The sequence below is a fragment of the Sylvia atricapilla genome, chromosome 2 (genome assembly GCF_009819655.1).
Source record: "Sylvia atricapilla isolate bSylAtr1 chromosome 2, bSylAtr1.pri, whole genome shotgun sequence".
NCBI classification, from domain to species: domain Eukaryota; kingdom Metazoa; phylum Chordata; class Aves; order Passeriformes; family Sylviidae; genus Sylvia; species Sylvia atricapilla.
The window spans coordinates 14,174,691-14,185,759 of record NC_089141.1 but is presented as its reverse complement, the minus strand read 5'-3'; positions in this window follow the sequence as shown (position 1 = coordinate 14,185,759).

Genomic DNA, 11,069 nt, shown 5'->3' with positions numbered 1-11,069 from the left:
TGTAAAATGCACATTCATTTAAACTCCCTCTTAGCTTCTCAGAATCACTTTTCCCTGCATTAAATTCTTAAGATTTTTTTTATTATTATTATTAATGAATTAACATTCATTAACACCACCACAGTGATCAATGAAAAAAAAAAGATGCTCAGATACTTCAGTGTGAAGGTCACCTCTAGGAAAAGCATGGACCTATGAACACATGACAGGCAAAGTTTCATATAAAAAACTAGGAAAAAGATTGTGATTTGGAGTTAAATGAAAAAAATGAAAGGTTAATATAAATAACTTAGAATTTTTTTCTTATTAAATTAAAAAAAGGAGCTTCAAATCTATTTCAAAATTCATCTTTCATAAAAAGAAGTAGCTGGCAGCATTCAGTATGTCTTGAATTGCAGATTTGACAACACACTGCACTCTGTCATAAGAAAAAAAAATTGCATAAAAATGAATCAGTTGTTATGAAGACACCAATTAAAGAACGTTGTTGCTTATGCACACACACAAACCTCTGCATTGTACTCTTTCCATAACACTGGCTTGAATTTTTGGCACATCATAAATCAAAAGTAAGGGATCTTTGTGTCAGCAGGCATTTTGCCTCTCCATTCAAACTAAAGCAGAGTGGATAAATTAATGTCATAGTCAGTTTAATGTCCAACTCCATGTAGGTTTCATCTTGCTTTTCCATAGAGGGCCAGAAAAATTGCCCCACAGAGATTTTAGGTGTTCATCTGCACCATTATTCCTTTCATTTAAGAACAACAGGGGATAAAACAATTCAGCAAGGTTTCAGTCCTTCAATTCAATCAGATACCGTAAAACTTAATTATCAGTCTGTTTCATTACCTTCTCATTTAATTGCATGCCAGCTTCAGGCAGAAGCAACAAATTCTTTGTGCTGTGCCAGCACCCAATGACCTCACAATTTGAGGAATTGTTACCCAAGGGTTGGTAGAAACTTCTCTTCAGAAGTGAGGTCATGATTCACGAAATAATTAGTGGTAGTCAGAAATGGAGACAGATCACCCAGCTGCCGACCTCCTGCTTTAGCAAGTGTCCCACACTCCTTCCTTCCCAACATCACACACAAGCTGCTCTGTCTGAATACCTCTCCTTCATGATATATAGGTCAAGTTCTTAGAAAGTACAGTTTTAGCCTTCAGTGGTAATTATTTAGGTTGTTCACAGAGGTGCCTCATCTGCATTCGATGAAGGAAAGAATGATTTGCCTTCCATTCCACCCTTAAAGTACAGGTGAAAGTACACGACATCCTCCTTAAAAAAATAAATCCTATCTTCAGGATAAGTTTTCTGATGCATTAATGGATCCGCTTGTATTGTTTAGCATGGATCTAATAGCTACAGGCAAATCAAAGCCTTTTTCTGCTCTAGCCTAGGCACACACCTTATCCACAAAGTTGAAGCTCAAAATGTGGGTACCTCAAAACTAAGGATGCCTTCACCTAATCACATCAAAACAAACATCTTCTGGGAAAGACACAAATATGATGCTCTTCTCTGTTGATTCTTTATATGTTTGACCTCTTCTTGTCCTGTATTCTCTAGCCTGCTCCTTTCTTATATTCCCATATCTCTGTCTCATCATGGCTGCTCATTGTCTTCTTAAACATATTAATAAATACAGATTATTGCATGCTTTTAACATGCAGAGATTTAGGGATTTTTGTGTCTCTTCAGTGTTATTTCATTGACTAAAAACAGTTTCCAAAGGTATTAAAAGACATCTATCCTTATTCCAAATTTTGAGCATGGAGAAAAATAGATGCAATTGAAAAGATGCTTTTTTTTGTTTTGGTGGGACTTTTTAATTCAAAGCAATTTTCCCCTGCTCTTTCATAGACGTGGAATTGTTGAAAGTGTCCATAAATATTCATCTGAGATTGAGATGTCCCTCTAAATCTGAGACTCCCTCTAAGCAAAAAATATTTGATCCTGAGGTGTCAAAGCCAGGCAACTAGAGAACAGCAAACATAACAAAGGCTAGGGCAGTCTCAACAGCCCTAATAAACAGGTTATGGCTCAACACATTTTTGAATGAACAGACTTTCAAAAGTCTTGACAAAAAAAAAAAAAAAAAAAAGAAAAGAAAAAAAAAAGACATTCAAATGTCTTTAAAGAAACAGCTAAAAGCCAAGAAATCACCTGCCTCATCCCCACTGCCCACACACCTCAATGGGAAGGTAGGGACAGAAGTAGAAAATGATTCTTTCATGAGCAAGAGGGAGAGAGGGGAAAAAAGGCAAAACCAAGAGAGAGAGAAACTTGTGTGCTCCCTGGCCTTATACCCACACAGAAAGGAGGAGAAGTAGGTCCCCCTTGCAGAACTGTCCCATGGGCCCAGATCCACAATCTAACCAAACATTAAATCCGTGCTGCTTAGGATCAAAAGAGAGGCATGGAAAACGGGATTGAGCAGGACCAGAGAGCACAGATTTCCTGGCCTTCAGTAAAACCTCTCTGCTACATCAAGTCCACTTCAAGCACCTGCCCTGCAGGTCTTCACTGGTTGGGTTTGCTTTTTTTGTTTTATATGTTCTCTGCATTCTTCATACATATATTTGTAACCCTGTCTCCTATTGTATCAGTAGCTAGTTTTCTCAGTATTTTCCATGGCCTTTCCTTAAGCAGAGAGACAAAACAAATTCCAGAGCTCCAAGCCCTTGGATGTACAAGGCTCCAGTGCGATCTTGGTTCTCCCTGGGAAGCAAGGCTGAGAACAACTCCTCCAGATCCATTTCATGGACACAGTACAGCTAGTGCTGAAGAGGAGCTCCAGAGAAAGGGCTTGGCCTGGGAGGAATTGCATCACCACTTGTCCTCCTAATTTATGCATTTTATCAATTATGCTAATTTCTTAAAAACTATAAACATGTACTCACCCTGAGAAGGGTGGGCTTTTGTGGACATCTTTCCATAACTGCTCCTGAAGGCCTTCATTAAAGATCCACTTTTGTATTATTTCCTTTACTAAAATTACCTCGAGTTTCGTTTCCAGATTGGGAAAAAGGCAAGACTCATACCTTGGAAAGTCTCTCCTTCCCTGTGGCTGCCACAGGGATGTGTCAGACCTTTCCTATGCCCAGCTCACCTTCCCAAGATTTCAAATTGCTGCTCAAGCAGCAGATGGCACACACTCCACAGGTTTTACCTCAGTAACTGCCAGGAGACAGCTGGCAATTCTTGTGCTGTGCCAAAACCCATGTTATGCAGAAGAAAATGAGATTTGCTCCTGGGGCAGGCTGGCAGTGGCCAGCACAGAGCTGTCACACATCCCACACCTTTCTGGAGTAGAGAACATCTCCTCAGCCCTCTGGCACTATTTGCCTCTGAATCTGAACATGGATTTAAGCTTTCAGTGCCATGTGGTGCAGAAAATCTTCAAGGCAGCAGAGGTGCTGCAGGCAGAGTGAGCCCCTGGAGCAGGACAGGGGCTGCAGCAGCACCATTAATGTGACAACCTGCAAATCAGCGCAGTTTGTGTGTTTGAGTTTGAGACTCAAACAACACGGGCTGCTCGGTGGTCACGCCTAATTCCAGGAGGAAATCCAGAGGACTTACCCCTGCCTGTCACCTTAGTCCTGCTCTGGGGAGCGTTACACTGGAAAATTGATACATGAACAAGAGGGACATCCCCCTCAGATAAAATAAAGGCTGTGTATCACAAGGTTCCTTTGAATGCTGGCTTCAACTCTGGGCACAAAAACCCAGCTCCTTTCACCCCGACCAGCTTTTGAAATGCATCTCTGGATGAGCACTCTGAAGTTGCTATAGGCAAATTGAAAACCTGGAGTTTGAACTGGATTGCTGAATTCAGGACTGTCTGTCCCTTTGAAAAATCAGTTGTTAAAGTGGCTAAAAAAACCTTCAATAAACTAGAACTGAGTCTTGGCACTTTATAAAATTTAAGTGTTGCTCTTTGAATACTTGGCAATTTGCATAATCTGCAAATAAACAGGCAGCAAACCCACACAAATTATATTCAAGAAAAGCAACTCTAGCCACACTCAAAACAAATTTCTAAAACAAAAAAACCCAACACAAACAACCAACCAACTACACACACACACACACACACACACACAAAAAAAAAAAAAAAAAAAAAAAAAAAAAAAAAAAAAAAAAAAAAAAGTTTAATCAGAGGAAATACTCATGTAGTTTTGCAGTTCATTTGTGCTTCCGTGGGAGGCGAAAACCAGGTTCTGGCTGTTCTTGCCAGCAGGGAGCAGCCCCAGCAAAGCATTATCCCGGTTTCCCGGCAGGATGAGGCTGCTGCAGCTGCGCTCTGTGTGTGCACATCTGCTGGCACACCAAGAATTCTCTCCCAGTGGTACAAATTATTCCAGGTTGGACTACACAACATACAAGCAGCTGAGCCCAGAGCTCCGCAAGGGAGGTGCAGTGTGAGCTCAGCCCATCGGAGCTGCCAGCTCAAAAGGATTTAGGAGAATTGATTTGTTCAAACAAATGAACCATCCAGCAAGAAGCAGAAACAAACAAACAGCTAACTCAAAGCCATCCCAAATCCTACAATACAAAACCCCCCCGAAAGACCAACAGATTGTAAGGAAGAGACAAAGCCAGAGGAGCAGAGTTTGGTTCCAGCCCTCTGGCTAGTCTTGGGTGGGTACCTCAGGGTGGAGGAAAGTACAAAAAACCAGCCTAGTTGTTAAAATCAGAGTAAAGAATAGGGGGCCAGGAGGAACCAAACCAGCTTGTGGCCAAAGTGGGATTAATTTTCCATATATTTCCAAGGCTGATTTATTTCACTTAGCTTTAGAGATCTACAGTGAAGATGCCAGAAGCTGGGCCTGGCACCTCAGACTCTCTTTATAATCAATAGTGAGAAATAAGTACTTGAGGGCCAATCGTCTGGTCCATTTTTAGACTACGTTCTTTTTTCCCCCCAGATGAGTTGAATTGGAACAAAAAGTGCCTATTTCTCTCTATTGACCACAAAACAAATCCAGAACAGCCAGGTCGGACATAACAGGCCTATATACACATTTTCTCAGTGAAAGTTCCCTCCCTGGAACTCTGAAAAGCCATTAATATTTCTTTGCACAGTTAACATCTCCAGTTCAGAGGCAACCCAGCCACCTGCTTATCAAGTGTCTCTCCATTTCACTAGGAAAAAAAAGTTAAAAAGCATCTTCAGAAAGGTACTCCAAAGAATAAAACTTTTCTCCAACTCGCTCAAGCCATTCTCATCACCACCCACCCTCAGTGCTTTTACTCCTCTCATACACTGGTTTAAAATATGAATGATTCCTGGCAAACAGAAAAAGCTGCATGCTTTAATTGCAATAAAAATCCATTTTAATTATGTGACCACCTGTTGATAGAATAAGTTAACTGATGAGAACTGTATAAGCCAAGAACAATAAATCAAGCTGACTGACTGAGTAAAGCTGAGAGAATTAGCCTCTAAGTATTTGATTTAATCCTTTGATAGAAGCATCTCATGTACATATCAATAGTAAAAATTGTGAGAGAACTACAGGAAAAACTTCATTTTCTCATGGGTTAAACTCTCAGGCTTAGACTATGTTCTGAATATAAAGGGTTCAGTACTCAAAAATCTTAAAAATCACTGGTCTCAAAGCTATATTTATCTGATGTCTTGCAGAACTAAGTCATAATTGCTCTTAGATGAGCATATTGCTCACTGAGAAGAAAAGTTTCTTTATCCATGATGTTTAGCTTAATATATTCATTTCTATCTCATCATAAGCCGATAAACCTGTGGGAATAGTTTAATCCATCCAATTAAACACACCAAAATTATAACAATTTGTCCATTCAGGTTTCAATACAGTATTTATTTCAATCACAGTAGCACCTAGCACACACTGTCATCTCATGTGCTGGCATTGTGAACACTCACATTTTGAAGAGAGTGCTTCAAGAATGAAATGCTTCAGAAGCCGAGTGGTGGACATGTCAGTGAACCATTCAAAAGACTTCTCCTATTGAAAAGTCAAGGGCAAGGAGACAGTGGCATCCCATGTGGGGTACAGTTCTCACTTCCTAAAAGCAGTAGGACACCTGTTAAAAACGTGAACTAACACTGCTCAGCACTGATTTATTGTTCTGCAGACAATCAGAAAAAGGATTGTAAACACCGAATAAATCTTTGCAATGCCTGAAAAGAGGGTATTCTATCCCTACAGTGATCGCTGTCCTAGGATCCCAGAATCATTAAGCTTGGAAAAGACCTCGGAGGTCACTGAGTTCAACCTTTGGCAGATCACCACCTGGTCAACTAGCCCACAGCACTAGGTGAGATTTCCTGTTGCTTCTTAAGCCCTTCTAGGGATGGTAAATTTGTCACCTCCTTGGGCTGCTCATTCCAATATTTAACAACCCTTCCAATGTAGAAATTCTTCCTGCTGTCCGGCCTGAGCTTCCCCTGGCACAGCTTCAGTCTATGTCCCCTGGTCTGTCCTGTGTCACTACAGTATTTCTTCCAAACTTAGAGACTGTGCAAGGAACTTGCAGAAAAAAAAATCCCAACCCAAGCGTCCTGCAAGAGTGTGTGTGTTTTGAACTCCAGCTCCAGCAGTTGCAGTGCCACGCTGCTAAGTTGATGTGCTGAATCAATATCTTAATTTAAGGGTTGGACTAATGTTCAGGGCAGCTGTTCTTGATTCTGTTGATTCTGTTACCACGTTAGGCTCTTCACATCTCCATCTTCTTTAATATCTTACCAGGCAAAACTGAAAACAGTGTTTATATACAGTAAAAAAAAAATAAATATAAGAGACGACAAACCTCTGACCATCTCAGTTGGTCTTGTATTTACCTTCATCATTCTGTAATATCTTTCTCATGCACAGAATCCATTTTAATACACTCTGTCTTCCCTCCACTGATGCTTCATCTGGTATTCAGTCATTGATTTTTGATATTTGTCCACCTGGAAACATAAAAAAAAAAAAAAATCACTGTACTTCAAGCAGCTATTTAGTGACCTCATCTGTTCAAGGTTCAGTAAGGCAGGATCGAGTCTAAATATATTTCAGTTGATTCCATCTTGGTTAGATAATGACACTTCCCAATTCTCTTCCAGAATATAAAGCATGGCAACAGCAAGGATCAACTCTAAATTGTGTGACTGTACATGACAACTTCTTAAGCTTCTTCTCCTTGAAGTGTTCCTGCAGATGGATAACTATCTTCATGATTTCAAAGGGCATGACTGGCTGAATGAGTCAGATTTTTTCCAAGGAAATCCAGTCAGTTTTCTTGCTACTGGAGGGCTGCTGCTTCTCAGATGGATCGTGATTTCTAGTTGTGGATCAGGAAAGCATGTCACACTGGTAGGCACAGAGAATAAAAACCAGAGCTCAGATGCTTAGGAAACCCACAGCTTCGCAGGGTTTTAACAAGGAGCACCATCTGTCCTATTTTTACCATTCTGATCCTCAGGTTTCCCCTGCTGAGGATTTCCTTAGATTTGGAAGCTCCTGACGCTCAGCTAACTTCCCCAACCCTTTCCCTCAGGGACATGTCTCTTGCTTTTTCTTTCATTTGCACTGTGATCTCTTCCCAACTACAGAGTTAGAAATAATCACCATTTTTGATCACTGAAAGTAGATCTTTGACAGAAATTACTCTCCTGGAAATTCAGCAATATAATTTGAAAAAGAGCAGCAGCAAAGTGCATATTGTAGTAGCAACAATTGATTATATCAAATTCTAAGAACATTTTTCTGAATCTTAGTGATTTGGGAAAATAACCAGCTCATGAAGAAAAGAATTACAATTCCAAAGAGCTGCACCTGCATCCAGAATGCTTTAAAGAAAGAGAATCAGAAAATGAATATTCCTAACAAATATCCAAGTCTGGGAAACAGGAACTGTTATAAAACAATCCTCACTACTTACGAATCTAAAGCTGGATAAAGCATAGGGAAATGGGCACAAGGACACACAGAGTAATGTGTGCACCTTCCAATCAGCACCTCAGTTCTAGCTGTGCAGGGAATGAGATGGCTATTCCCTACTAGTCAAGAAATCAGGACTCCTGGCACACCAGCAGATATGGTCAGTCAAATCTCTCCCTCTATTTCCCTCCAGTTTTTATTCTGCTGCTCTGCATGGTTAAACAGGGAGAGGGCTCCAGCCCAGTGCACTGAAATGTTTTTGAGCCTGTAGTCCATGGACTGCTGGTGGTTCATAAAACAACAGAAGGTAGACTGTGAAATGCTTGCCACATCAGCCCCTGCTCCAAATGCACATTCTCTTACACGGAAGCAAAGAAAAAAGCAAAACCATGAATAAATAAAGATAAGAAAATGTTCCAACTTCTGCTTAATATTTTCTCAGTTAAAAGCAAATGCTGTGGCAAAGCTGCAAATACAGGTGTTTTTCAGAAGGTGAGTTAGTCCATAGAAGAAAAAAACCAACTACAAAACGAAGAAAATGTACAAGACACTGTTTCTCTTAAAGGATGCCTTGTAGACCCCTGGGCTTCAGGGCTGTCAAGTTGCTAAAAACCTGCTTTCTCTTCAGGAAAACAGTAAAGGAAACAGTGTAGAAGCAGCCTTCTCTTGAATTCTGTGTTACTCTGCCCTCACACACTCCTGTTTATGATGTGCAGGAATAGAACCTGTTGCCACTGAAACCCATAGATGTTATTCTCAATCAATTCAGAATCTGGACTTTATAAAATTAATTCTTGTACAAATCAAGAAATATGACTTAAGCACTGATTGAAACCGACAGATTGTTTTTCTCCCTCAGCTCAATCCGTGTAAGACCAAGTTGTTCCAACTAATTTCCTGACAGGCAGGTGTCCAGATCACAAACCAAACTCAAAATTAACACTGGCATTCTCACCAAAAATCTTCGCAGAGATCCAGAGAGCAGAGCAAGTTTGCAGGCCATCCCAAATATAGTCCAATATGAATACTGTCCCAAAATACAAAACTAGGATATTCAAGGGGAAAAGCAAAATATTTACCAACTCTGCATGTGTGTCTCACACTCCTCTAAAGGCTTCTGGTTCCAAAGCACTGTCCTTAGAGGCAGCAGGTGGAGGGGGGCACCTGGATTAGTGACTGGTGGGTTTTAGGACTTTTCCTGTATTCTACAAGGGATTTTAACTGTGTGTCTGGCCTTCAGTTGCTCAGTTTCTGAAAGGAAGCCTTTATTCCTGGCAAGCTTTAAGATCCCTGGATGAAGAGCCATTTGAAAACTTTTTTTTTTTTTTTTTTTTTTTTTTTTTTTTTTTTTTTTTTTTTTAAAGATAAAAAAACCCCACAAACTTTAATTTCTTCTATTGTTTCTTGTAGGACAGTTACCGATTTCTTATTTCTGTCATTCATGTTATAAATACAGTTAATAAGCAAACAAGGCGAAAACACCTGAGGTAACCCACAGATGGGACTCCTCAATGCTACTAAAATGTGCAGGAGCAGGAAAACTGACGTTGGTTGAACTCTTAAAGTGTTTTTATGAAAAGACTAAAGTACTCCTCCTTGTCATCTCCCCAAGACACAGAATCCAAAACACAAGTCAACGGGAACAATCTGTTCTTTACCCTCCAGAAGATTAAATCTGTCACAGGAAGAGCCCAGGGTACTCTAACCATCAAGATGTCTCTTTTCTGTTACTTACAAAGTAGTAGAAGCAAAGATTTTCAAGATAGAGGGTGAGTTATATCCCAAACTCTATATTTAGATCATATAAGACACAAATTTCAGATTATAGATACAAAAACATCAGAAAGGTTGAATTGGTACTTTCAAAAGACACTGCACCTGTGGAGGAAGTGTTTTCATGCAGGACAGCAGAAGCCTAAACTTTGAAAAGTTTCAAATCCTCTAGGTCTCTATGAAGGAGATGAACATACAAGCCCAGCAGGTCCTCTTGAAGAAGAGGTCTCTGTGTGTCCCTCAGCTCCTGCCCTTCTCCTTTCCTGGGGCTCTGCTCATTGCCACAGCGAGAAGGCAGAACCCAGAGGAGGGGTTTCCAAGCGTTTCCAAGTTGCTACAGCTTCACACCACTGGAATTCAGCAGAAATGGGTTTTTACAATGCCTTCCCCCATGGCAGCTGCAGAGACACAGCAGTCTGGCTCTGAAAAGTCCATCAGTGATACCCCCTGATTGTTTTCCTTGGCTTCTTAGTTCATTATTTTCATGAAAGGAGTGTTCTAGCACTTCACATCCCTTCAAGGGAGCTGCTAACTTCAGCAGGGGAAACTTCCCATTCTGCAAGACTACAGGTCCACAAATCTGTCTGCCTTTTCTGTTTGCTACAGATGAAATGCTCTTTGCTGTGCCTCAGAACAGGGGCAGTGATGGGGAAACAAAGCAAAGCAGTAAAAACATTTACTACCTTCACTGTTATGCAAGGCAATTCTCCTGAATATTCAAGTTCAACACTGCAATGATTTCCTTATGAATGAAAGTCACTCAAATATATGTGCGCACACACACACACAGAGATAGCAGGGAAGTCATACAGAAAATGTTCGGTGAATAATTTTTATAGCTTGATTTGTTGGGAGTTTTTTTGTTGGGTTTTTTGCTTTGCTTTTTTTTTTTTTTTTTTTTTAAGTGGTCACTGATACCTGATGTATTTTCTTTAGTTTCCAAACTCAATGAATTAAAAGGAATATAACCACATTTTTTAAAGCAGTGGTTGGTCTGGTTTTTGCCTTTATCTTGTTACAACTGGATATATCAAATTAGAAGCCACTGTAATATTTGAGAATGAATGCAGGTTACAAAGTTCCATGCTCTGGATATGCTGACTGCTAAGATTGTTTAGCAATACATTAGCTGCCTTTTTTTGTCAATCATGGCAGGAAATCCTCTATAAACAGAGATAATCCTGCAGAGAAGTTTGCAACAGCTGATGCCAAAAAATAAGCCTGAAAAATAACTTGTCATTCTCTTTAAATAAAGAAAAATGTACCATACAGCCTTTGAATAAATCCTGATTTAATACCAGCAACTGAAATTATGACCAGCTTCAGCAACAGGTGTCTGCCTGCAGTCATCTTCTGTGTGGGATGTAATAAAAAAAGCAATAAATA